Source organism: Oryctolagus cuniculus, chromosome 16 (assembly GCF_964237555.1).
Source record: "Oryctolagus cuniculus chromosome 16, mOryCun1.1, whole genome shotgun sequence".
Lineage (NCBI taxonomy): Eukaryota > Metazoa > Chordata > Mammalia > Lagomorpha > Leporidae > Oryctolagus > Oryctolagus cuniculus.
The window spans coordinates 8,594,101-8,621,510 of NC_091447.1; the positions used below are offsets into that span (position 1 = coordinate 8,594,101).

The 27,410-nt window shown below is 46.4% G+C and overlaps 1 long non-coding RNA gene across 2 annotated transcripts in view; it reads left to right on the forward strand.

Annotated features, from left to right (window-relative positions):
• LOC138845849 (uncharacterized) overlaps positions 1-18,506 on the forward strand; it is a 99,058-nt gene extending 80,552 nt beyond the window's left edge. For both annotated transcript variants that reach the window (XR_011383051.1, XR_011383052.1), the window contains exon 3: positions 17,674-18,506. This is a non-coding gene — a long non-coding RNA (uncharacterized lncRNA). The remainder of the gene's footprint in view (positions 1-17,673) is intronic.
• The last annotated feature ends 8,904 nt before the right edge of the window (positions 18,507-27,410 follow it).

Sequence of the window (27,410 nt, forward strand, 5' to 3'; positions counted from 1 at the left end):
CCTACAACTCTCTGAGATTTTATGCCCTGGTTCTGGTTCTGCTTCTGAAGCTGCCAATCCAAACCTCCCATTCTGAGTATCTAGAAAATCATCGTGTATTTCCCAGTCTTCCCTGAGGGCATTGCATTCCCAGTTCTTTCGTGACTTCTCACTCCAAAGTGATCTGAAGTCCGAAGGATCCAAAGCACCTGGTCGGCTATTGGATTCTTCTTTTGGTCTCTAACCCTACTGTAATGTGTTCTGCCGCTCCTTCTTTGTTATTGCTCTCATATTGCAGCCTAAAAACACCTTCACCTTCGAACATGTGTGGACACAGTATGATACGATGATGTGAGTTCATTCTGAAATTGGGTCACACAATCTTGGCTCTTGAGATAGAAACTGCAAAGTCACTTTCTAACCCATTGTATATTTACGTAGTAGGTCTTCCGGGCCTCACACCAAGGCAGTAGGTTCATCCACATTATGTTTTATGTTATTAGAGCTCTTTACTTAAAATGTTTGGATTCTTAATCTGCAATTTAATATAGTCATGATCCCTTTATTCAAACACACATCATTCAATTTATTTGAAAGGCAGAGAGACATTCAGATGCTGAAAAAGAGAGAGAGAGAGAGAGGAGGAGGAGGATCTTGCATCCACTTATTCATTCTCCAAATGCTGCAATAGCTGAGGCTTAGCCAGGCTGAATCCAGGAGCCAAAAAACTCCACCAGGATCACCTATGTGTGTGGCAAGGATCCAAGCACTTGAGCCATCACCTACTGCCTCCAAGGGTGCACAGTAGCAGGAAGCTGGAATGGGGAGTGGAGCTGAGACTCACACTCAAGCACTCCAGTAAGGTGTGTGAGTCCCAAGCCACCTCTGGGACAGATGCCTACTCTTCATTGTCCCTTTTGACCTCAAGTTACCTCTTAGGCTTTGTTAAGATTTCTGTAGGCTTCATCAGAGGACATGATAAAAATGCTCAACAGAACCTAGAAGAGACCCTTGCAAATGATCGCTAGAAGAAGCCCTGCATTTTGACGTGAGTCCCTTAACTGGAGCCTTTCACTGTTGTCCAAAAAGCAACGAATTCATCTAGATTTCCCCACACTCAGCTGATATGTTTTCCACTTGTTTTAAAAAAGAATATAACAAAAAATGTCAACAAAACTGTTGCTAGAAATGTCTATGCATTGCAGTTCCTTATCAAAGAGGAAAACTTAAGGCAATTAATTCTGTGCAGCTGGTTTTTAGTTAATCTCTGATGCATTCAGTTGATCGCCCATTTCTTGTCGATTGTGTGGAAAGCACCTTTCCGGGGGAGCTGTCCTGGAAATTTGCCACCCAAAGCCACCATTTCTCAAGTAGCTGCATGTTCCCCACCTCCCACAGTTCTGCGTTGTTCTATATGTGGTGTTTATTGGGCTGTCATCATATCTGATTTTCAAACTCAGTCACCCAGGGTGGACTGTTTCTTTTTAAAGATTCACTGTTTAGTTGCAAGGCAGAGTGACAGAGAGAGGGGGGAGAAGCAGAGAAAGAGAGATAGAGAGAGAGAGCTCTTCCATGCTCTGGTTCACTCCCCAAACGATAACAGCAGCCGGGGCTGGGCCAGGAGACTGGAACTCCATCCGGGTCTCCATGTGGGTGGCAGGGGCGCAAGTACATTGGCCATCCTCTGCTGCTCTCACAAGCGCATTAGCAGGGAACTGGGTGAGAAGCTGAGCTACCAGAACTCGACCCTACACTCTGCTATGGGATGCCAGACTGGCAAGTGGTGACTTAACTCGGTGTGCCACAGAGCCAGCCCCACCGGCTTTACTTTGCCTGCTGGGCAGGTTAATGAACTTAAAGTCACTAGATCATCATACAGATCTCTCAGGGTCAAAGACTGCCTCCCCAAGGGTTCCCCAAATCCTGCCACATAGCACTTTGGCTGTATTGAACAAGAGTGCTCTTTCCTTATCTCAATGGACCAAAGTTAGTTCAACATTTTTCAGTCTGAAGATTTTTTTGCTTGTGAGTATCAGAATTTATTTGCTTGTGAATATGTAGCAGAAAACATAAAATCACAGTTGCCTTCAACAAAAATAGATGGAAAAGAGTCCCTAGGAGAGCAGGAATCCAGCTCCCTCTTTCTACTCTTCCATTTTCAGCCTCAAGGTCCAACATGCTGCTGGAGGTCCATCTATCAGCTTCATCTTCCAGGCAGCAGGAAGTGAGATGACCAGAGCATATCTTGGCTGAGCTGGCTTTCTGTAAGCACCCTGCCAATCCTCCTTTCCCCAAATGCCCACCGGGAGCTATAAAGGAGGCTGGGAAATATAATCCTTGAGTAGATGCATTGCAACTCCAGTGAAAATGGATTTCTGCGGCTCAGAAGATGATAGTACCAGGTGGCAATGGGTCATGTCCATGTGTGCTAAAACTGGAAGAGCAAACCAGCCTTGTAGGAGTTCAGGAGTTCTTTCTGGCTGCCTTTCCAAAAACTTATTTGTCTTAAGCAGTCAACCTGGTGTATTTGACCACCTGCAAACATCAGTAGAAAGTCCATTCTTTTGGCTGAGAAGCTAGCACGTCTCGTCGTGACATCCAGCCTTCTTAGAAAACTCCTACATTTGCCTCCAGGTCTGAGTCTGTGAATCCACACTGGACCCTTGAGCTTCCTCCCCTGGTTTGGATCCTCTCTGGGGCTTTGTAGTGAATCACAGCATGCTGATTGCTTTCAGCCACATAGACTCACACTCGTGTCCAGATTCCCGACTCAGAGTCAATTGAATCTTTCCATTTTTGAAAACTGGTCCTCTGTAAGCTTTCTCGAGGGTGTATTGACTAGGAAGCATTTCTTTCTATTTCTGCTGCCTGCTTGCCCCGTTTCCCATCATTGGGATTGTTTTTCTGGGACTTGCATCTCATTTTACAAGGGTTGGGCTGGTGACTCTGGTTCTGTCCTGTTCTCTTTCCTCATAAAGAGGATTGCTTCAGCATCGAGCAAGTGGCTCAGCCCAAGTCTTTTTACTGAAACCACTGCAAGCAGCATTGCATTTCTGTCTGAGGTTGTGAGGTACCCTCTCCACCATCCCTAGGAGAGAGAGCAAGAGCGAGAGCGAGAGCGAGAGAATATGAGAACACAGAGGAGCACAGGATGCCCGAGGGGCCCGGCAGCTTCCCTGAGGACACCTCGGCTCCTGAAGCTAACCTGCCTCACTGCTTGGTGTTCCTGGAATTTTGTGTTAACAGAAGCCATCCAAGATGCTTTCCCCTCTGAAACCAGTTTGAGCCGAGGATGTGCAACTCATAGCTGAGTGCATTCTCACCAATTCCGTTAGGTAACTCCTGGGTTCTTCTTTAATCCCACCAGCTGCTCCTGCTTTCCTTACTTGCTTGGTGAAGCGTACCGGTTTTATCAAATACAGATGACCTCACATGTGTGAGTGGACTTACATAATGCGGATATGGAATAATTCTGTAGTCACGGCTGCCAGTGGCTGTTTAACAGTGTCACTGAGAAATGATCGGGTTCTGGGTTGACAGGATGGAAAGAGACTGCTTTCTATGTGGACTCCATCTCGGCAGGCTCTGCTACCTCTCCTGATCTCAACAGGTCAAGAACACAGGGAGACTGGCCAGAGGTGTGGCTGTGTCCTGGGAGAGGGAAAAGGAGAAGAAGCCACAAGCAAACACATTTCAGAGAGCGCCTGGGGGTGGCCATGTTTCACTATGCTTGGAAGGAAATTAAAAATCCCTTGAGAAATCCATTCCTGAGGTATTGGAGCCATAGAAGTTGACCTATGAGCAATTATACAAAGCAACTAAGTCTTCTTCATGATTCATCGGATATTGGTGTGGTGTATCTATGATTACTCAACGGTGCAGTCCCAAATGGCAAGGGGCATGGGAATGGGGGAAGCAAACTAACACTGATTGAGAGCCAATGAGGTGCTAGCTGTGGTCCCGGTAATTTTTTTTTTTTTTTTGGACAGGCAGAGTTAGACAGTGAGAGAGAGAGACTGAGAGAAAGGTCTTCCTTCCATTGGTTCACCTCCCAAATGGCCGCTAAGGCTGGCGCCGCGCCGATCTGAAGCCAGGAGCCAGCAGGTGCTTCCTCCTGGTCTCCCATGCGGGTGCAGGGCCCAAGCACTTGGGCCATCCTCCACTGCACTCCCTGGCCACAGCAGAGAGCTGGACTGGAAGAGGAGTAACCGGGACAGAATCCGGCGCCCCGACCGGGACCAGAACCTGGAGTACCGGCACCGCAGGCGGAGGATTAGCCTAATGAGCTGCGGTGCCGGCCCGGTCATTTTTTTTTTTTTAAGATAGAATTTGTTTCTAAAGAAAGAAAGAAAGCAGAGGTATTTTCAAAGCCAAAACTGTGTAAGAAATATGAAACTATGAGGAAATTGAGAGTATAGTGCTTGATGCCTGGTAACTATTCAGTGCATGCTAGCAATGTGGTTGCTATGGTTGCTGCTGATGCTATGTGAACACCCAGATAAAGGAAATTCTGTCCCCGCCTCGCCATGGGGTTCAGGTACCGTTCTGAACAGTGAGGCCAGGTACACAGCAGCCCTTGCATTCTTACTGAGCAAAGTAAAATCCCGGCACCAGTGTCTCCCAAGGATAAATATGAAAATTCAGGTTCTTGAATCTCTGGTACTGAGTGAGTCAGAGCCCTTTAAAATACAGCTCAAGACATCTGTGTTTCTGACCACCTAACATGTGAGGATCCGGGCCTCCCGGGCACTGTTATGAGTGGGGGAGGGAAGAACGTTGTAGCTCGCTGAGTCTTAAGTTACCTTTGAAAACCTTCTACACTAAGGTACTAACACAGATTCAACAACGATAACACTCTCTTCTAATGTTTCACGTCTGACTTAGAGGTTGTGCTTTTAACTGAACAATCGTAATTGAATGTTTTAAAAATTTATTCAAAAGGCAGAAAGAGAGAGAGAGAGAACGAGAGAGAGGGAGGGAGAGCGAGCGAGCGAGCGATATCTTCCATCCATTGGTTCTCTCCCCAAATGGCGGGGACTGGACAGAGCCAGGAGCCAGAAACTCCATCCGGGTCTCCCATCACCTGCTGCCCCCCAGGTGCCTTAGCAGGGAGCTGGATCAGAAGTGGCTGGAATGCCATGTCCCAAGCTGTGGCTTAGCCACTGAGCCACACGCCGGCCCCTGTAAACAACACCTTGTTTTTAATTTACTTCCCTTTCTCTGCTCGGTTGCTTTTCCTCTGCTCTGCGCTCTCTCTCCCTCTGCTTCCCACCCTTCCACCCTCTGCTCCCGATGCAGTGCGGGAGAGTGGCCAGCAGAGGGCATTGTGCACACGGAGTGGAAGAAGACGGACCAGGAGGAGCTCCCAGGCGCGGTTAAGGTCCGCGAAGGCGCTCTGTACCCCGGTGATGGCCAAGGTCACGGGGCTCGCGAACCAGCTCGCCCGGATGGCTTCGTTCCACAGGCGCCCTGCCTTTCCCACCCCCACGCTCCTGAACGTGGTGCTGTTTCACAGAGACGCTCTCCAGAGCCCGGGGCCCCCGGCGCCCCAGCCCCTCCTCAAGAGCCTGGTTTATTGGTTGGGTCTGCTGTCGCTGTTTACTCTGACTTGGTAAACACGTCATTTTCCCAGGAAAATTAGCTGGATAAACAAAATGTTCAAAAAAGAAATGGCGCTAATTAGCCTTTTTTATCAGAGCCGTACACAAAGACTTTCCAAATGGATGGGCTTCTCCTTGGAGATTTGATCCCAAATTAGAGTTCCTGGAATTTACAAGGGACAAAGGAGGCAGCTTTCCTAAATGAATCAGAATCTCAATTATTTGGAGAGGAGACTTATATAAAGGGGGGGGGGCACATGTTTCAATATCACACATGAATTGAAAATGCATGGGGCATGCATTCAGTAGGAGCATAATTTTGTCCTCACTCATAACCACTTTTTTTTTTAAAAGGATTTATTTATTTATTTATTTAAAGAGTGGCAGGAGAGAGAGAGAGAGAGAGAGAGAGAGAGACAAGTCTTCCATCCTCTGGTTCACTCCTCAGGTGGCCACAATGGCCGGAGTTGTGCTGATCCAAAGCCAGGAACCAGGAGCTTCTTCCAGTCTCCCATGTGGGTGCAGGGACCTAAGGACTTGGGCCATCTTCTACTGCTTTCCCAGACCATAGCAGAGAGCTGGATCGGAAGTGGAGTAGCCAGGACTTGAACTGGTGTCCATATGGGATGCCGGCACTGTTGGTGGAGGCTTTACCCGCTATGCCACAGCACTGGCCCCACAAAATTTGTTTTTAAATGTAAGTATCTTCTCCCATGATTATCAAGACATATTTTGTAGACTCTGTCACTTCTTCAAGCTTGTGTATACCCTCCAAATTCCTCTGATCTTTTGAGCTGTGTGTGGAGGTGGTTAATAGAAGATCTTCCAGAAAAAAAACAACCCTTCATTTAGTAATAATAGTCCCTGGTTTTTCTGTCTACCGCTCTCAGGGTTTCTTCATTCGGCTCCCATCCTTGTCTAGATTTCTATGCTGTCTTTTCTAGCACTTGTCTCGAAGTTTCAGGGTAATGGTAGGGTCCTTTCTGCCTGTTTGTCACCATATCTAGTCCTAGTGACAACCTCAAAAATCATGGTTCTCTCGGTCCCATAGCAGTGGGTTTCACACAGTCACCCGATCTCTTGTGAGAGGAATTCCCCATGTCCTATCCAAAGCCCTTTGTTTCCACTTTAATGGGAAAAAAAAAAAAAAAAAAAAAAAAAAGCTAGGTGCATGGTCTATCTAAGCTATGTCTAGGAAGTACTGCTTGGGAGAGCGGTGGATGCAGCTTGAAGCCCTGGCGTTTGAGTCTGGTGTGGGCCAGTGCAGACTGAGATCAGATAGAAGAGAGGAGCCTTCCCTCAAATGCTCATTCCACCTTTCTAGAAACCCAAACCACCTCCTGTTACAGCAATCCTGAGCCAGTCCTGAGATCTGGAGTCGCTTTTTCCAAAGAGTCTCGACATATTCTGATGGCTTCACAAGAGTTTTTACAATTTACTTTTTTTATTTTTATTTTTTGCTTTTCCTTTGACAAACAAACAGTGGGGCAGGCGTTGGAAACTGTGGACTGCCTTTGGGAACTGTGGACTGCCTTTGGGAACTGGGGACTGCTTGGGTTGCCCACATCCCCTATCCCAGTCTCAGCTCCCCTTCCAATTTCAGCCGCTTGCTAATGTAGACCCTTGGAGGCAGCAGGTCATGGTTCAAATACTTTGGTCTCTGGACTGAGTTCTGGGCTCCTGGCTTTGGCCGGGCCCAGCTCCAGCTGTTGAGGGCATCTGGGGAGTGAGCCAGTGGATGGAAGATCCCTTCTCTGTCTTTCTTTCCTTCTGACTTTCAAATAAAAGAAAATTTTTAAAAACTGTATCTTGAATAGAAATTTAAAAATAGCAAGGAATCAAGAAATAAATAAATGTCAGCCTAAATAGTAAAACTAAAGAAAACCAAAATCCTTATTCAAGAAACATGGAATAGCCTGGAGATTTTTTTAAAAAATCCGAATCTCAGGCTGGCACTGTGGTGTAGCTGGTAAAGCCGCGGCCTAGAGTGCCGGCATCCCATATGAGTGCCAGTTCAAGTCCCAGTTGCTCCACTTCTGACACAGCTCTCTGCTATGGCCTAGGAAAGCAGATGGCCCAAGTCCTTGGGCCCCTGCACCCAAATGGAAAGACCCGGAGGAACTTCTGGCTCCTGGCTTCAGATCGGCACAGCTCTGACTGTTGCAGCCAACTGGGGAGTGAACCAGCAGATGGAAGACCTCTCTCTCTCCCTCTCCACCTCTCCTTCTCTCTCTGTATAACTCTTTCAAATAAATAAGTTAATAAATCTTTAAAAGTTCCAAATCCCAGCTTCATGAACATTAGGTAAAATACATTCCTAATATTGTTCTATGTATATATAGATATCACCAAGTAGGTAGATGCACAGAAACATTGCTATTGAAGGATGCTCATGCTATTATGTGTTTTAAATAATGAGTTTACAGTTCAGTTTATTGCAATTTAACAGAAGAAAAAAAGTGAAGTGAAACTGAAGAAAATGCCACACTTGAGAAAAAAGGTCTTTTGCCATAAAAGGCAGGCAGCTCTAAACAATCTCAGGATCTCATTCTAATATATTTTAAGAAACCTAGGGGAGAAACTCCATCAGGTTGGTGATTTCTTCCAAATTCTTGGTTGACGAATTAGTCTTGTGTGTCTTTGATCCCGTGCCCTTGGAATGAAATTGTAACTAGATATGGGCTACAGCAGCCTCCCCTTTTGCAAGACAGAGCACCAGTGAACTCGGCCAGGACTAGATGGGCGACCTTGTCCAGAAGGAAGACAGCCCTTATTGGCGTATGAACAAAGTGCCTGGTGTCGGTGACGTTGTAGAATCCGTACTAGAGACCAGTACATTATTTGCTTTGGCCCATTTCAGTTGTCTCAAAGAAGTGGACACTCAGTGTGGGCTGACAGCACGTGGGGACAAGGAGGGTAGAGGATACCTGGAGTTCCCCCCCACGCCTGGTGTTGGACCTTTATCTGGGTTACGACTGGACCCAGGGAGGACCTGGATGTAATTTTCCTCCTGGACAACAAGGAAATAGTGTCATCTTGTTGCTTTCTTGTCGGGTGGGTGAAGACAACGGGGAGTTAAATATCAGTAAAGAGAGAGGGGAGGACCGCTGCTGGCAGGGAGCGGGCATCGAGGGAAGCACCTGGCCCAGATGCGATGCAGGCAGCTCCTGGACCCTTGGAGACAACTGCCCCGTGCCCAGGAAGTCTCCTAGGACGGACTCTCCCACGGCGAAGGCGGCAGACGCTCTGGTCCCGACAGCAGGGCTCCTTCCACAGCTGCTTGGGCTGGCACCGGTCACCCATTCGGCATCATTGTCCCCAGGGATTTTTCTGGAGCACCTAAGGCTTTTATCATGACAGCTGGGGAATCCTCACTTAGTTTTTGCTTTGTTTTTCAAAATAATACGATGGAATCCTTCCATTCAAACCGTAGAAAAGAACAGATTAAAAAAATCCCTTTTTAGTAAAAAGGCTGATGGGAAGCCAGCGTTGGGAAACTGAGCTCCCATTCCAGTAGCGATATGAAGAAGCTGGTGAAATTCGTGGTTTCATTAGTAGTAAAATTGAGCCGTGAGCGATTGTGAGGGGTGGGAAAAGATCACGTGCGTGGGCTCTGGGAGCCGTGCACTGTTGCCTACGATGCAGCAAGGCTACTGAACGCCCTGTCTGCTCCGAGTAAGGAATGAAACACTTCCCAGTGTCGCCATCACAAGCTCCCTAAACACTTCTCAACCTTATGGCACCAGCAGGCTTTATCACTTTATGCACGGAATCGGAGTCGTCTGCTACAGAAGGGGAGCCAAGCGAGGTGGAAGAGCCAGCAGTCGCGGGGCGGGTTGGTTGCACTATCCACCTTCTCACCGGGACCTCTGCAGTTCTCTTGCAACGAGGGGAGTCAGATGCTGAACTCGGTACCGAGTCAAGAATCTCTGTCCAACCTTTTGGTGAACATCTATGGAGGGGCCAGGTGCTTCTTCTCCAAGACCATTGTCCCCACAGATGAGAAATAAATAATGTCAGCCTTGTAGACCGTAAGCTGCTCTAGACCCAATTCTTCCTCTCTCTCTCTCTCTCTCTCTCTCTCTCTCTCTCTCTCTGCAGCTGTCTCTCCAGGGAATAAGCCTGTATCTCTAGCTGTCTCCGTAACCAAGGACCTCCCAGCTCTGTCTCCGTAACCGAGGACTCTCCCAGGTTCCTGCTAGCTTTGGCCTGGAACTCTCTCCAGGCAGGAGGCCTGGGCACCACCGGCACCACTTTCTTTGTTGTCCCATCTCTTGGTCACTGCTCCACACTGCCTGATGTGCAATGTGTGGAAACCATTGTTTCATTAAATTTTTTTTTCTTTTCTTTTTTTAGTGGTTTCACGGGTGGGAGAGTAAATCCAGTCCCTGTAGCTCTCTCTTGGCTGGAAATAACTATGCCAATTTTTCATTAGAAAACATTCTTTTTTTTTTTTTTTTTTTTGACAGGCAGAGTGGATAGTGAGAGAGAGAGACAGAGAGAAAGGTCTTCCTTTTTGCCGTTAATTCACCCTCCTGTGTCCACTGAAATTGTTCATGGCTCCAGATGCAAGTTATCTTTGACATGGGTGGGTTGGTTGGCTATCCTCAGCATTAGCACTGTTGAGGGGGGAGCAGAAGGGAGTTGATGAGACCCTCTCAAGATGCTACAAATGTCTCTGTAGTCTTTCCTGGATGCAGGGGTGTGACTGTGATGGAAAGCTTTTGGATTGGACTTCCCAGACAAGAAAATAAGATCTAATGTGAAGATAGGACCTACGGATGCCAGTTTCTAGATTTCTCTCTCTTTTGTTAAAAGCTGCATCTCTGGGGGTACACAGTAGGGTTTCCTTTAAGACACGAAATCAATGAGCAGATCTGTAAGTTCAAAGGCAGAACGCTTGGGGCTGGGATTGTGACTTTGCAGGTAAAGATGCTACCTGCGACACCGTCAGCATCCCATATGGGTGCCGGTTCGAGTCCCAGCTGCTGTGTTTCCAATCCAGCTCCCAGCTAATGGCCTGGGAAAGCAGCAGAAGATGGCCCAAGTGCTTGGGCCCCTGCACTCACATGGGAGACCTGGAAGAAGCTCCTGGCTGCTGGCTCTGGCCTAATCCAGCTCTGGCCGTTGTGGCCAGAGAGTGACCAGCAGATGGAAGATCTCTCTCTCTCTTTCTCTTTCCCACCCCTCCAAGTAACTCCACATTTCAAATAAATAAATGATCAAAAAAAGTGTGATCTGCCTTTACACAGTTGTAAAATTAAGTTGGTTATCACATGTCACAGGCCGAGAAGCAAACAGAACAACAACAAACATAGATCCTGAGCCAGTGACGCTGAACACACTTTCAGCTTTCTTTAGCCTCTCTGTCTTATTTCTATTTAAAGCTCTTCTTTTTTTTTTAACTTTTATTAAATGAATATAAATTTCCAAAGTACGGCTTATGGATTACAATGGCTTCCCCCCCATATCGTCTCTCCCACCCGCATCCCTCCCCTTTCCCACTCCCTCTCCCCTTCCATTCACATCAAGATTCATTTTAGATTATCTTTATATACAGAAGATCAGTTTAGCATACATTAAGTAAAGATTTCAACAGTTTGCTCCCACACAGAAACATAAAGTGAAAAATAATAGATGATTTTTTAAATGATGATGAAATCAGATCAGACCTATTGTCATGTTTAATCCCAGTGAGAGTCAAGTTGGGAATTGCTAATTTCTTCTTCTTCTTCTTCTTTTTTTTTTTTTTTTTTACAGAAGATCAGTTTAGTATCCATTAAGTAAAGATTTCAACAGTTTGCACCCCCATAGAAACACAAAGCGAAATATACTGTTTGAGTACTCATTATAGCATTAAGTCTCAATGTACAGCACATTAAGGACAGAGATCCTACATGAGGAGTAAGTGCACAGTGACTCCTGTTGTTGACTTTACAAATTGACACTCCTGTTTATGGCATCAGTAATCTCCCTATGCACCAGTCATGAGTTTCCAAGGCTATGGAAGCCTTTTGAGTTCACCAACTCTTATCTTGTTTAGACAAGGTCATAGTCAAAGTGGAGGTTCTCTCCTCCCTTCAGAGAAAGGTACCTCCTTCTTTGACGACCTGTTCTTTCCACTGGGATCTCACTCACAGAGATCTTTCATTTAGGGTTTCGGTTTTTTTTTTTTTTTTTTTTTTTTTTTTTTTTTTTTTTTGCCAGAGTGTCTTGGCTTTCCATGCCTGAAATACTCTCATGGGCTTTTCAGCCAGATCCGAATGCCTTTAGGGCTGATTCTGAGGCCAGACTGCTGTTTAGGACATCCACCATTCTATGAGTCTGCTGAGTATCTCGCTTCCCATGTTGGATCACTCTCCCCTTTATTTATTCTATCAGTTAGTATTAGCAGGTACTAGACTTGTTTATGTGCTTCCTTTGACTCTTAGTTCTTTCATTATGATCAATTGTGAACTGAAATTGATCACTTGGACTGGTGAGATGGCATTGGTACATGCCACCTTGATGGGATTAAATTGGAGTCCCCTGGTATGTTCCTAACTCCACCATTTGGGGCAAGTCAGTATTTAAAGCTCTTCTAAGACAGCTTGGATTTGTCTGTAGCAAGTAAGTGTGCGCATGCATGTGTATGCATGTGTGTGCGTGTGTTGGGAATACAACCCAAGCACTACAGGTAACCTGGAGGCCAACACGGCAAGTTTGGTGAACTCCCGACAGTGGTGGAAGAGAGGGACTCATCCTCACAAGCCAGGCACCAAACCACACCTTGTCGTGCTGTGTTGGCCTTCACAGGCAATGTAAAGAACAAGGTAGTGAAGGAGAGGCAGAGAGAGAGAGAGAGAGAGAGAGGTCTTCCATCCACTGGTTCACTTCCCAATTAACCGCAATGGCCAGAGCTGCACCTATCTGAAGCCAGGAGCCAGGAGCTTCTTCCGGGTCTCCCATGCGGGTAATGGGGCCCAAACACTTGGACCATCTTCTACTGCTTTCCCAGGCCGTAGCAGAGAGCTGGATTGGAAGTGCAGCAGCCAGGACTCGAACCAGTGTCCATATGGGATGCTGGCACTGCAGATGGCGGCTTTACCCTCTATGCCACTGTGCTGGCCCCAAACAATGTGTCTTTATCTTTGATCTACAGCTACTCACAGCAACACTGGTGACATTGTATTCTTATTGCATAAAGTGCATACAGTTGTGCCTTCTCAACATGCCTTAACAAGGCTGTTATTTGGGAAACAAAACAACTGCAAATAGGAAGAAGCAGTAGGTAAAAAAAAATAGTTTTTGAAGAAGTTAGGAGTCTGAGGACCAGGCTCCGTGGTTCAGTGTCCTAAAAAGTCACTTACCATGTGGTAATCCTGCTAAAATCTCCTGGTAAATCCACAAATTGCCTCCTTGTTGGCATTTGCTTTTAATTCAGTCAGGCTGCAAATGACTAAGGAGAATGAGATCAGGTTTTGGTTAACCTTGACGTTAACCACGATCCAGCTCTGTGGTGTTTATTTTATTTCTGGATGACAGAATTACTTTTCTTTTTAACTACCTCTCCTCTTTACAGATTAACACTCTTTTTTTTTTTACAGTTAACTTGAAGTCCATTTTTAAATATAGATTATGTATATTTATCTTTTTTCAAATATTTATATTTTTACATATTTTTAAAGGATTTATTTATATATTTGAAAGGTAGAATTACAGAGAGGCAGAGGCAGAGAGAGAGAGAGAGAGAGAGAGAGAGAGAGAGAGGACTTTCATTTGCTGGTTCACTCCCCAGATGGCTGCAATGACCAGAGCAGGGCTGATCTGAAGCCAGGAGCCAGGAGCTTCTTCCGGATTTCCCAGGCAGGTGCAGGTGCCCAAGGACTTGGGTCATCTTTCACTACTTTCCCAGGCCATAGCAGAGAGCTGGATCAGAAGTACAGCAGCCAAGACTTGAACAGGTGCCCATATGGGACGCCAGCACTGCAGGCAGTGGCGTCATCCACTACACCACAGCACCGGCTCCTGTATATGTATATGTTCCCCCCAGTTTTTACAATATTTATGGCTAATGTTGTCCAGTTATGTGTTTGGATACAGACTGCTTTGCTAGTTCTTAGGTGCCATAAGTACTTCACTTTTGCCAAGTCATTTGCAAGTTTCCTGAATTCAGGGTCTCTCTATTCTTTTTTTAACCTTTTCCTCTATCTCTTAGCCCACTGTGGTCTGGGAGTAGTAAATGATTGATTATACACTTGGTGGTCTGGAGATCAATTCTGAGGATCTAAAACTGGATCTAACCCTCCCTCCCCAACTCCTCCCACTATACTCCCTTCAACAGCCCAGAAAAACAGGACAGGAAGTGATTGCTTGTGAAGGAAGGGCCACACAAGAAATTAGGTAGGAAAGTCAGTTTGGGTCTCAGAGCTGCAAACCCATAACCCCGCAGGGAAATTAAAGGCCACACAGCCCCTTGTAGGTATAATTAGGTTAAGAAAGCGCTCAGCAAAGCAAAGCTGCCTGGTCCTGGAGGGAAGTTGGTGCCTGTGTAGTCTTTGCAGGGAAGAAAGGCTGTGCATGGGTTGCACCCAGCTTGCAGGAGAAGGGGCTTGCACCCTGGGGGTCCCTGGAGGAGACCCAGTCGGCTCTGCATCCCTGCTGGGTGCCTGTTGTCTTCCGTGTGTGGACAGCTGAGAGTCATTTCCTGCTGTGGATTGCCAGCCGAGCCAGACACTCCCTTTGCTTGAGGGACAAATCACCTGTGCAGGGCGAGAGAAGCGTGTTTACCCAGCGCGCCTGCAGCTGGGCCAAGGCCGCCTCTTGCTGCGGGTCCTGCCCCTCTCTCTCTTTCCCAATCTCTCCACTCCGAGGGTGCGGAGAGATGGCAGATATGCAAAGCTGCCAGTGTCGGGACGCCAGAACTTCAAAGGGAGCTGTGGCGGGTGCACACAAAAGCTCCTTTGTACAGTGCTGGGACCCAGATGCAGGGGGCTTCCAGGCAGCCTCAGAAGCTGGGGTTTTCTCCCTTGCCTTCTCGCCTGCGCCTCTGGGCGAGGGAAGGCTTTGCTTTCCATCCTGTGGCTTCACCAAGTGAGAATGATGTGACTGGGCATGGTGTGACTGGTCCTTCTAGCCTTCCCTGGCCTCCATTTTTATTGTACTATATTTATTTTAAAGGGGTGGGGGTGAGATCTATCTATCTTACTCTTCCTGGTCCATTCCCCAAATGCCGGCAACAACCTGGGCTGGATCAGGTTAATGCCAGAGACTGGGAGCTCAGTCCAGGTGTCCTACATGGGTGGCAGGGACCCAGTCACTTGAGCCATAGCCTGGTGCCTCCCTGGGTGTGCATGGGCAGGAAGCTGGAATCAGGAATGGAGCAGGATTCAAACCCAGGCACCACGCTATGGAATGTGTGTCTTAAACATTGCCCCAAACACCTGCCCTGCCATCATCTTTAAAGGGGTAAGGAAGGTCGTCTCTCATCCAGAAAATAACGATATGGTCAGATTTCTCAAACAGACTCTAACTTTCATTAGTAACCCTGATATACGGCACGGCACATTTTAGACATCAGCGTGGTGCGGAGCCAGCTGGGAGTCAGGTTTTCTGTGTCCTAAGCTGCTCCTTGCAAGCAGAAATGCCCCCTTAGCTACTCCCCATAAAATCCCACTTAGACCACCTGAGATTCCACGCTGAATACTCATTGCTTGGGTCCAAGCTTGCCTTAAGAATTCAACTCGTGGCCAGCACCGCGGCTCAACAGCCTAATCCTCCGCCTAGCAGTGCCGGCATACTGGGTTCTAGTCCCGGTTGGGGAGCCAGATTCCGTCCCGGTTGCCCCTCTTCCAGGACAGCTCTCTGCTGTGGCCAGGGAGTGCAGTGGAGGATGGCCCAAGCACTTGGGCCCTGCACTCCATGGGAGACCAGGAGAAACACCTGGCTCCTGCCTTTGGATCAGTGCGGCGTGCCAGCCGCGGCGGCCATTGGAGGGTGAACCAACGACAAAGGAAGACCTTTCTCTCTGTCTCTCTCTCTCACCGTCCACTCTGCCTGTCAAAAAAAAAAAAAAGGAATTCAACTCGTCCTGGGAGGCTGGTATCACACCTTGCACCTGCTGAACAGTGACACTGATTCCTCTAAAAGCACCAGTTCCTGGAAACCACCATTCTACTCCTTGCTTCTGGGAATTCCACAATTTCAGTTTTATTTTAATTTATTTTAAAGGCATAGCAAGGGCTGGGGGGGGAGAGAGAGAGAGAGAGAGAGAGAGAGAGAGAAATTGATCTGTCTGCTGGCTCAGTCCTTAAATGACTGCAACAGCTAGTGAAGGGCCAGGCTGAAGAAGCCAGGAGCTTGGAAGTCCATCTGGGTTTCCTACATGGGTTGCAGGATCCCAAGTACTTGGAATCCAGAGGCCAGCACCTGCAGCCTCCCAGACACATTAGCAGGAAGCTGGATTGGAAGCGGAGTAGCCGGGAATCAAGCCCACACTGGGATGTGGGATGTACACATTCCCAGGAGAGGCTTACCCTGCTGTGCTGTGATACCCACCCCAGTTTGGCCACTCTACAGATTTCATCCATCTGGAGCCACGCAGGTTTCGGCCCTCAGTGGCTGGCTTATTCCACTCAGCATCCGTCCTAGGTCATGATACCTAAGGAGGCTCTTATCCCCATGTGCATGCAAATGCACGTTCAATGCCTGAGACTGAGTGCCTTCTGAAGTTTTACACCTTGAAAATCCCAACATGGCTCATCTAAACTCCCAGATCTGCTTCTGAGACAAAGAACCACGGTCCACAGCTTCCACCCCAGCCACTTCTGCTTCCAGTGAAGCCGCTGTGGGCGGTGCAATGGAAGTAGGAAGAAGACGAAGGGCAGCAGTTCCACAAATGCTGTGACTCTGGGTAGACACTGCTTCCCTGAGCATCGTTGTTCACCCTGGAGACAAAGCTCATAGTTACTGTTTATTTTGTCTGTCAAGAATTGCAAAAGGTCTGAGATTCTGCCCACGTAGTTTGCCCTGAACCCGGAAATTACCTTGTCAGGGTTTCTCAGGTGATACAGAGAGCCACTGAACTCTGCGATCAGACACCAGAGACTGTATTATTCACAGCGATAGCAGCATCTAGGGTGCTGGTGTTTTTGTTGGTTCTCTGCCCCCCCCCCCCCAGTTCCTCTAGGGCGCCATGAGGAGGGCCAGGTGACACAGGCAGTGGTTTGTATTACAGCAGGTGCACCCCACAGCTAAGGAACTACAGTGTTTTATAGTGTGCCAATTAAGGTGCCTGCCCTCTCATGGGGCCGGTACCATGGCACAGTAGGTTAATCATTCGCCTGAGGCACTGGCATCCCATGTGTGTGCTGGTTCTAGTCCTGGCTGCCCCTCTTCCAATCCAGCTCTCTTCTGTGGCCTGGGAAAGCAGTAGAAGATGGCCCATGTCCTTGGGCCCCTGCACCCAGGTGGGAGACCTGGAAGAAGCACCTGGCTTCTGGCTTTGGATCGGTGCAGCTACAGCCATTGCGGCCATCTGGGGAGTGAACCAAAGGAAGGAAGACCTCTCTGTCTCTCCCTCTTACTGTCTGTAACTCTACCTCTCAAATAGATAAATAAAATCTTTTTTTTTTTTTTGACAGGCAGAGTGGACAGTGAGAGAGAGAGACAGAGAGAAAGGTCTTCCTTTTCCGTTGGTTCACCCTCCAATGACCGCCGTGGCCGGCTCACTGCACTGATCTGAAGGCAGGAGCCAGGTGCTTCTCCTGGTCTCCCATGGGTGCAGGGCCCAAGGACTTGGGCCATCCTCCACTGCACTCCCTGGCCACAGCAGAGAGCTGTCCTGGAAGAGGGGCAACCGGGACAGAATCCGGCGCCCCGACCGGGACTAGAACCTGGTGTGCCGGCGCCGCAAGGCGGAGGATTAGCCTATTGAGCCACGGCGCTGGCTCTAGATAAATAAAATCTTAAAAAAAAAAAATGCCTGCCCTCTTTGCAGACAGAAATCCATTTCTGTTATACTCAAGACAATGCTTAACAATCCTTATTTGCTTTCAGGATTTTTTTTTTGTGAGAGAGAAACCAAATCCCTATTTTGTTTACTTCTGTGTTGTAGGGGGCCGGCGCTGTGGTATAGTAGGCTAAGCTTCCACCTGCAGTGCAGGCATCCCATATGGGCACCGATTCAAGTCCCGGCTGCTTCACTTCTGACCCAGCTCCCTGCTGATGGCCTGGGAAAGCAGTGGAAGATGGCCCAAGTGCTTGGGCCCCTGCACCTGCATGAGAGACCTGGAAGAAGCTCCAGCTCTGCCGTTGCAGCCATTTGGGAAGTGAACCAGTGGATGGAATCTCCTTCTCTCTCTGTATCTCTGCCTTTCAAATAAATAAATAAAAGAATCCTAAAGCAAAGAGGAAAACCTAAGAACAGAGGAGATCTTGGTTACTTGTATGTGGAAGTAACTGAGAAGAAGTGTAGCTGATGTCTTTCAGGGTTGGAGGAATGATGCTGGCAAAGAGGCTCCAAACGTGGGCATGGAGCCCTGGGACAGACAGCTTCCCCCTTTGGGTCCCAGTTGAGTGTGGGCTGTGAAGCTTGTGCACATCCTCCTAAAAGGCCAATGCTGTGGCGTAGCAGGTAAAGCCGCCGCTTGCAGTGCCAGCATCCCATATGGGCGCTGGTTCAAGTCCTGGCTGCTCCACTTCTGATCCAGCTCTCTGCTGTGGCCTGGGAAAGTAGTAGAAGACGGCCAAGTCCTTGGGCCCCTGCACCCACGTGGAAGACCTGAAGAAGCTCCTGGCTCCTGGCTTTGGATCAGCGCCGCTCCGACTGTTGTGGCCATTTGGGGAGTGAACCAGCGGATGGAAGACCTCTCTCTCTCTCTCTCTGCCTCTCCTCTCTCTGTGTAATTCTGACCTTCAAATAAATAAATCTTTTTTTTTTTAAAGTAATTTCCTCCCAGGACTTAGTTCAATATGTCCATAGATATAGCGGACATGGATTAGTCTCCCAGGGTTTAAGGTCAAAGGTCACAGAAAATGAAGGCCAGTGTTTTTTTTTGCAGAGCCAGAGACCACCAGACAGGTCCAACAAGGCACTCACTCCGTCACGGGGGCTGGGCGCCTTCCAGCTCTGCCCAGCTGAATTTTGAAAATGCCTGGGCCACTGAGTGTGGCCTGTTGACCACCCTCCCCCTGTTCCACGTGGAGTTTTTGTTACAGCCGCACTGTTCCTTTTCTCCTGTGGTTTGCATCAGGTGTGTTCGGGGCAGGGTGCTCTGGACTTGCAAGTGGCCAGACTGTGACTGGATGCGCCGCCTCTGGCTGTCACCCAGAGTTCTTAGACGGAGAGGGAGTAACAGGGGAAGGTGTTAGCTTATCTGCACTGAAGACAAAGTAAGCTCCTTTCAGTTATTAGAAACCATTCTGATTTGGAGGATCCATTCATTCAGCTAAAGTATTGTATTTCTCAGGTGTCAGTGTAGATTGTGTAGCCACGTGACAGAGTTCTGGCAATTGAGCCATAAGCTGTGGTATGGCATGATGCTTTCTAAAAGAGGGCACCAGCTCTTCTTGTTTCCTCAGTCTGCCCCCTGGAACTTGGATGTAATGGCTGGGGCACCAGCTGTCATTTTGGGGAGGGAGGCTGAAGCTTCCCAACATAAGGATGTAGGAATAAAAGCCAGTAGAAGGTAGAACACTGATGAAATCGTAGAACTGCAAATTCAGTCCCAGAGTCCTGGCCTTCCTATGCACATGAGCGAACAACACCTTTTGTGTTTAAGCCATTGTTAACTCGGATTTTCTTTCATAGACAGCAAATCCTAAATTTTGATAACTGTAAGATTCTATAGAAATATGGGGATATTGTTAACACTGTGTCTCAGGAAATTTATCAGAAAGAGTGGATGCATTAGTGTAATAGAAACAAAAATTATTCACTTTTGAAAACCACCTGGACAGTGTTGCTTAAGTGTGATTTTATTCTGATTTGAACCTTGTCGTTCACCTTGAACATCCCCTACCATTGTAAACTCTCAAGTCCGTGGGGGCCAAGTGCCTTGCTGTACCCTCGAGGATCTCCATGGTAACAGCCACATCAAGGATCTTGCTGATGGGACTGGGGCAAACTGAATTATTCAACATTGCACCTCCCCTGTGACACACACCTAACTAGACCAATACAGAAAATACACTGGGTGGTTAGTGACCTGCGATGGACATTTTCTGAGGACACATTTCTGAGGATCTCTCAGTCAGCCATTCGAAGGATGAAGACAAGATCGGTATCAGCCAGCAGTGAGAGCTAAGGCCAAGGTGGGCAGAAATGGTCAGACAAGGACAGCGCCCCCTACAGGGGGACCTAAGCCATCTCAGCACAGTAGACCTAGTAAGTTCGCTGTGGATTGAACACAGAATTGCTACGTCCATGCCGGAAATGTCACAAAGGTCTCAGTAAAAGGTGTTGCGCAGATGCGTAAGAGCCAGGGGCATCTTCTGTCCCTTGCTCTGAGTGATTTGCCACGTGCCGAAGCACCTGCCCGGCGGGACCCCTGCGTGTGGACAGTGTGGTCCGTCAGATCGGCTGCCGCCTCTCTCAGTTCGGACCCAGAGAAGTTACTCAAGACCAAAGCCCCGAAACTAAAAAACGGGAAAAAATACTTCTCAAAAACTGTGCCGGAGGACGCGATTTCATAATCCATTGTTTTGCAGATGTCAGAGAGATTGAAGTAAGCAAACAGGGGTCAAGGCGGCAGCTGCTTCGCTCCAGGATGTCACAAGGAGGTCAGAGGCTGGGGTTATTAGCAACTGACGTTATCTGCCCACGTGGTTCCCTCTTCGGGAGCTTAAAGTGCGAAAAACTGGTTTTTCTCCCAGACCCTCTTCCCTGTTCTACCCTACTATCTTTTTTTTTAAATTAATACAAAGAGAACAGATTTCATATATTTCATAGATGCAATTCTAAGTAGATAACCATACCTCCCTCCCTCTCTTCCTCAATCCCCTCTACCTTCATTCCCTTCTTTATCTTTCCTTTAATTTTTGCAATAACATACTTTCAATTTACTTTATAATCACAGGATTAATGCGCTACTAACCACAATGCTCAATAAGTAAAAAATAGACACCTGTTGCATAGGAATATGGTCAAGGCCATAAACAACAGTCAAATCCTAAGGTGTCAGTTTCATTGTAATACTTTTTCTGTATATTAACTACTACATTTCAGGGAAAACATATGGTATTTATGTTTTGGGGACTGGCTTATTTCATGAAGTGTGATAGTCTCCAGTTGCATCCATTTTGTTGCAAAAGACAGGATTTCATTCTTTTTTATGGCTGAGTAATATTCCATCATGTATGTATATACCACATTTACTGTATCCAGTCATCGGTTGATGGGTATCTGGGTTGATTCCACATCAGCTACTGCGAGTTAAGTTTCTATAAACATGAGGGTACAGAAAACTCTTTCATCTGCTTGTTTCACTTCCTTGGGTAAGTTCCCAGGAGTGGGATGGCTGGGTCATATGGTAGATCTATTTTCAGATTTCTGAGGAATCTCCATACTGTCTTCTATATTGGTTGTACTAGTTACATTCCCACCAGTGACATATTACAGTACCCTTTTCTCCACATCCTCACCAGCATTTATGATTTTTTGATTTTTGGATGAGAGCCATTCTAAATGGGGTGAGGTAAAACCTCACTGTGGTTTTGATTTGCATTTCCCTGATGGCTAGTGACCCTGAGCATTTTTTCACGTATCCATTGGCCATTTGTAATTCATCCTTCTATCTTTTTTTTTTTAAATTTTATGTTTGATGGATAGATAGGGGGGAGAGAGAGAGAGAGAGAGAAAGAGAGAGAGAGAGACTCTCCTATCCATTGGTTCACCCCACGATAGCCAGGGCTGGGCCAAGCCAAACCAGAGCTGAGAATTCAATCTTGGTCTCTCACAAAGGTGTCAGGGACCCAATTTCTTGAGCCACCATCTGCTTCCTTGCAGAGTTTGTGTGAGCAGAAAGTGGGAATTGGGAGTGGAACCCAGGCACACTGGTGTGGGCTGTAAGTGTCCCAACCAGCAGCCCAACTGCTGTACGGAATGCCTGCTAGACACTGTACTCCACCATCTGGAAGGTTCCTTGAGCATTTGAAAGCAGAAGGTGAGTTACAGAAAGAAAATGGAATTTAAGAACAGGAGGAGAGGGGATACAACTAGGAAAAAAACTTGCTTTCATACCAGTCTTGTTTTCACTAACATTTCGTGGTGCTTTACCATGAGGAAACCTAAATTATTTGCATGAAAAACACTTTCACTGAACTGAAATGAGTAAGTATGCAGCAAAAAGCGGCTGTTGGATTTTTGGATGACTTTGTTCTTAATCAGAGAAATGATATTGAAACCCTTAGTGCTGCAGTTTTTGTAAACTTAATTACTTATGATCCTTTCATTTTATATTAAACGCCTAAAATAAAAATTGTCTTCGGCTTCCTTTAAAAATTTCCACCAGGCCAGGGAGATAATCGGTAAACTTGAGACTAGAGAATCATGCATTGCAACTTCCACTGTGGCTCTCTCCTTTGCAAGCCAGAGAAGTCACCGCTTTTCCTCCTTTGAATAGGGGAAATGAGACTGGCTAACGACGGGAGAGATTTTCAGGTGGAAGAGAGCAAGGGGGAAGGGCTCAACGAGGGTCTTTTATTTTGTTCTTGGTGTGGAAACAGGGCAGGTGCCGGGCGATCTCAGCAGTGTGGTTTCTGGGGCTGTGATGACAGAAAAAGCAGTTTCCTGGGGGTCCCCAAATGGCTGTGGAGAGGAGCTGCTGACACAGTCCCTCCTCTGCCGGCCTTCCCGTTTTTCCAGGAACGGCACAGTTCCCTTCTGGAGAACTTTGCCGTCTGCAATTCCAATTTCCTCTCCTCTGCCCTTTGCTCCTCCTGCTTCAAGGGAAGGGATGGGATTGCTCTGAAGGTGAAAGAGGACCCCACCTTGTATGGAAGGGTGGAAGGGCAGTGCGGTGTGCCCGGGGCACAGGGAGCAGCATACTTGCCTGTAGGTTCACGGTCAGGTTCACGGGCACAGGATCTGCAGATGGACAAAGGAGAGCTACCAGCAACTGACATTGCAGGAAAGATTTTGGGAAACTCTATCCTCAGGCGTTTCTAGTGTCAGTCATCTCTGAGCATTGCTTTAGGAATCATACCTACACGTAATATATTTATAGCTACTTTCTATGGGTTGAGAGCTTTCGACCAATGTCGTTCTTCTGAGACAGCATGGTATTATCAAGATTGCGAGATCTCGGGACTTTGTAGAATACTGAAAATGTGCTGATTTCTCTTGGTCTCTATCTTTTGTGTGGCTGATAACTCATGAGTTAGATTAATGTACCTTTTAAAAATCCTCTTTTCCCAGCCGGTACTGCAGCTCACTTGGCTAATCCTCTGCCTGTGGCGCCGGCACACCGGGTTCTAATCTTGGTTGGGGCGCCGGATTCTGTCCCAGTTGCACCTCTTCCAGTCCAGCCCTCTGCTGTGGCCCAGGAGGGCAGTGGAGGATGGCCCAAGTGCTTGGGTCCCTGCACCCACATGGGAGACCAGGAGGAAGCACCTGGCTCCTGGCCATGGATCGGCATAGTTCCAGCCATAGTGGCCATTTGGGGGGGTGAACCAACAGAAGGAAGACCTCTCTCTCTTTCTTTCTCTCTCTCTCTCTGTCTTTCTCTGTCTAACTCTGCCTGTCAACAAAAAAAGAAATCCTCTTTTCTGATTTCCGTATTGTGATACATTTCAACACCTATAGAAATGTAGCAGTCTTGGATTCTGTGTTATTCTACCACAGTGCATGTTGACAGAAACCCTCAGGTAGTCGACCTCCCCTCCTCTCACCTCTGACCTGTGTCCCAGGTGTGGTTGCATTTGCTTTCTCATGCGATGGCTGTGAAAATGTCCATGTTATAAGCTGTGAACTGGAGACAGAGATCTGGGCACTCTTTGGGTTCCACTTCTTTCATTTGCTTCTGGAACCCCAGTGCCTGCAGACCCTCCAACATAACTTTTCCAGGATGCTTTGAGAGAAACAAGGGCTCTCACAGTCACAGCGTTGAGGATGGAGACGTCTCTCTTCCCCATGGCTGCCCTTCTGGAGAGAAATGCTTACTCCTATCCTGATACCTTGTGCTCTAATAAAATGGCAAAATGAAGAAGCTATGATGTATCTCTAGGTCACTGGGCTTATGCCAGAGGACGTGGCCAATCTCATGGAAGGGGCAACTCTTGGTCTCATTGCAGGGTCATTCTCTCTCATCCTTTTCTCCTTGTGGATGGTGAAAGAACGTCCAACATTAAGGGGACAGAAAGTGATTGGAGGATCTTCCCTGCAAGGAAGCCAGTGGATCCCAAGGGAGGGTTGCAGAGAGGGTCTGTAGTTCATGGGAGGCATGTTAGGTGATGCTGAGAACAGAGCCCCATGTTGGTGGTGTCAGCATAAGGTGTTTGTCTCCGTCTAGTTTTCCTCCGTTGGGACAGAACTAAGAGCATGGGGTCCCCCTTTGTCTCCATATGCAGGCAGGGGGGGTGGTGTCCCTACCCTGAGCCAGCTGGGGCTTGTGCTGTCAGCCACACATAAGGAGTAGCCTGCATGTGAGCAGTGTGGTCCTGGTGTCAACTGTGGTGTCAACCCTGGGGCTGAGCAATCTATTTTTTTTTTATTTGACAGGCAGAGTTAGACAGTGAGAGAGAGAGAGAAAGGTCTTCCTTCCGTTGGTTCACCCCCCAAATGGCCACTATGGCTGGAACTATGCCTATCCGAAGCCAGGAGCCAAGTGCTTCCTCTTGGTCTCCTATGTGGGTGCAGGGCCCAAGCACTTGGGCCATCCTCCACTGCCCTCCCGGGCCACAGCAGAGCTGGACTGGAAGAGGAGCAACTGGGACTAGAACCGGCGCCCATATGGCATGCCGGCGCCGCAGGCGGAGGATTAACTAAGTGAGCCACAGCGCCGGCCCCGGGCTGAGCAATCTAAAAGGAGCAGAGTCCATTCTAATGCTGCCCACGAGGCCAACTTGGAAGGCAGACGATATAATCCGGCTCCCTTAAACTAGTTCAGGCTCAGCGAGAGGCAGAGTGTAGAAGCTAGGCATCATAATCATCATTATCATGTTAATAGTTGTTTGTTATTAATGTTAATAGTTAATTTGAGAAAGGAAACTTCACTCCCTCAAATCAAGAGTTCATGTCCTTTCTCAAAAATTGATTTCTGATTATCATCCTTTTAAAAACATTTTAATATTTATTGAGAGAACACATGCTGTGTATTTCATAGACCGATTCCAAGAATAGAAGGATACTTTTCTCCCTCCCTCCATCCTTTCTTTCTTCTTTTATTTCTTCTTTAGTCTGACCCTTGAATTGATGCCCCAGGAACGAGATAGACAAGGAAAGAGCTCCTTTTTTTCTTAGAAATTTCCATGAGAGTGAATGGAGATGCTCTGCAGCATGAATCCTTTAAGTGGTCGGTGGTAGAGAATCCTGGACAAGATGAAGGTGTGCAGGATTGTGTTATCAGAATTCACATACCATACCGCTGATGGCTCTGTAGCCATAATTCTTTAAGAGCAACACAGGTTATGTGTTATCATGTTTTTTTTTTTTAATCACATTCTTTTCTTTTCTAAAAAAATTTAATTTTAATTAGTTTTTAACAGATTCAACATGATTTATAGACACAATTCTCAGAACATAATAATATTCCCTCCCTCCCTCCCCCTTCTGTTCTCCCCCCCTTTCTCCCTTTCTTTTTTTTTTTAGTTTTTGAGATAATATATTTTAAAATTACAGCGCCATGAAAAGGCTTAATATTTTGCCTACAAAGAAGTTTAACAAGTAAAAAGCCAAAAGACTGATAGAAATATGGACAATGACTATAAACAAAAATTGAATGGAAAAATGACCATTTCACCCATATACAATAAATTTTAAAGTAATCGTAGGTAATTAAAATTATAGTAGTATAACATTCCTAACCATTGTTTTGACAAAGGTGTAAAACGGAGGTTTACAATACTATATTTGCAGCATTACTGATACAGACATTTCTTTCTTTTCTTTCTTTCTTGTTTGTTTCTTAAGTTGTATCTCCCACATATGAGTGAGAAGATGCAATATTTGTCTTTCTGGGTCTGGGCTTATTTCACTCAACAAGACATCCTCTAGTTGCATCCATTTTGCTGCAAGTGGTAGAATTTCACTCTTTTTTATAGCTAAATAATATTCCACTGCGTATGTATACCACATTTTCTTTATCCATTCATCTGATGATGGACACCCTGGTTGGTTACAATTTTTGGCTATTGTGAGCAGTGCTGCTAGGAACAAGGTGGTACAGGTGTCTCTTTGATACATTGTGTTCAAGTCTTTAGGGTTTATACCCAGTAGTGGTAAGTGGGATTGCTGGATCACATGGCCAGTCTATTTCTAGTTTTTAAAGAAATCTCCACAGTGTTTTCCACAGTGGTTGAACTAATTTATATTCCCACCAACAGTGTGCAAGTGTCCCCCTTTGTCCACATCCTCACCAGCATTTGTTACTCTCTGTGTTTTGGATTTTAGCCATTTTGACAAGGGTGAGGTGATACCTCACTGTGGTTTTGATTTGCATTTCCCTAATGGCTAGTGATGTTGAGCATTTTTTCATATATTTGTTGGCCATTTGTATTTTTTCTTTTGAGAACTCTCTATTGAAGTCCTTTGGTTGTTTCTTTGTTGTTGAATTTTTTGAGTTGCTGATATGGTCAGAATTTTAATCCTTTCTCAGACAAGTGGTTTGCAAATATTTTTTCCCATTCTTTTGGATGTCTCTTCACTCTATTGATCATTTCCTTTGGTGTGCAAAAGCTTCTGAGTTAATATAGTCCCATTTGTTTAGTTTTGCTTTGGTTGTCTGTGATTTGGGAGTCTTGTTCAGGAAGGTCTCCCTTGGAGTGTTTTCCCTACAATTTTTTTCAGCAACTTCATAGTCTCAGGTCTTAAATTTTGATCTTTGATCCATCTTGAGTTGATTTCTGTATATTCTACATATGTACATCCAGTTTTGCTAGCATCATTTGTTGAAGAAATTATCCTTACTCAACTCTATATTCTGAGCACTTTTTTCAAATATCAGTTGGCTGTATGTATGTGGATTAATTTCTGGGCTCTCTGTTCTGTCCCATTGATCTATGCATTGGTTTTTATGCCGATACCAAGTTGTTTTAATTACTATAGCTTTGCAGCGTGCTTTGAAGTCACATATTGTGATGCCTTTCACTTGACTTTTCTTGCTCAGTATCACTTTGGCTATTCGTGGTTTTTTTTTTTTTGTTCTTTGTTCTATTGATGTAGTTTATTGGGTTTATTTATTTGCATATGTTGAACCACCCTTGCATTTCTGCGATAAATCCCACTCTTTTTGATGTGGTTTTGCATTTGATTTGCTAGTTTTGTTGAGAATCTTTTAATCTGTGTTCATTAAAGATATATATCTGTAGTTTCTTTTTTTATCAAGTCTTTGTTTGATTTTGGTATCAAAGTAACGCTGCTCTCATAAAAAGAGTTTGGCTGAATTTCATCCTGTTCATATTTTGGAGCAGTTTGAAGATTATTGGGTTACTTCCTCTTTGAATGTTTTGTAGAATTCAGTAGTAAAGCCATCAGGTCCCAGACTTTTTCTTAATGGAAGACTTTTGATTACTGCTTCAGCTGACACCACTGACATACAAAGAATCATAAGAAACTACTATGAAGAACTATATGTTACTAAACTGGAAAACCTTGAATAATTGGTTAAATTCCTGAATCCATATAACCTACCAAGA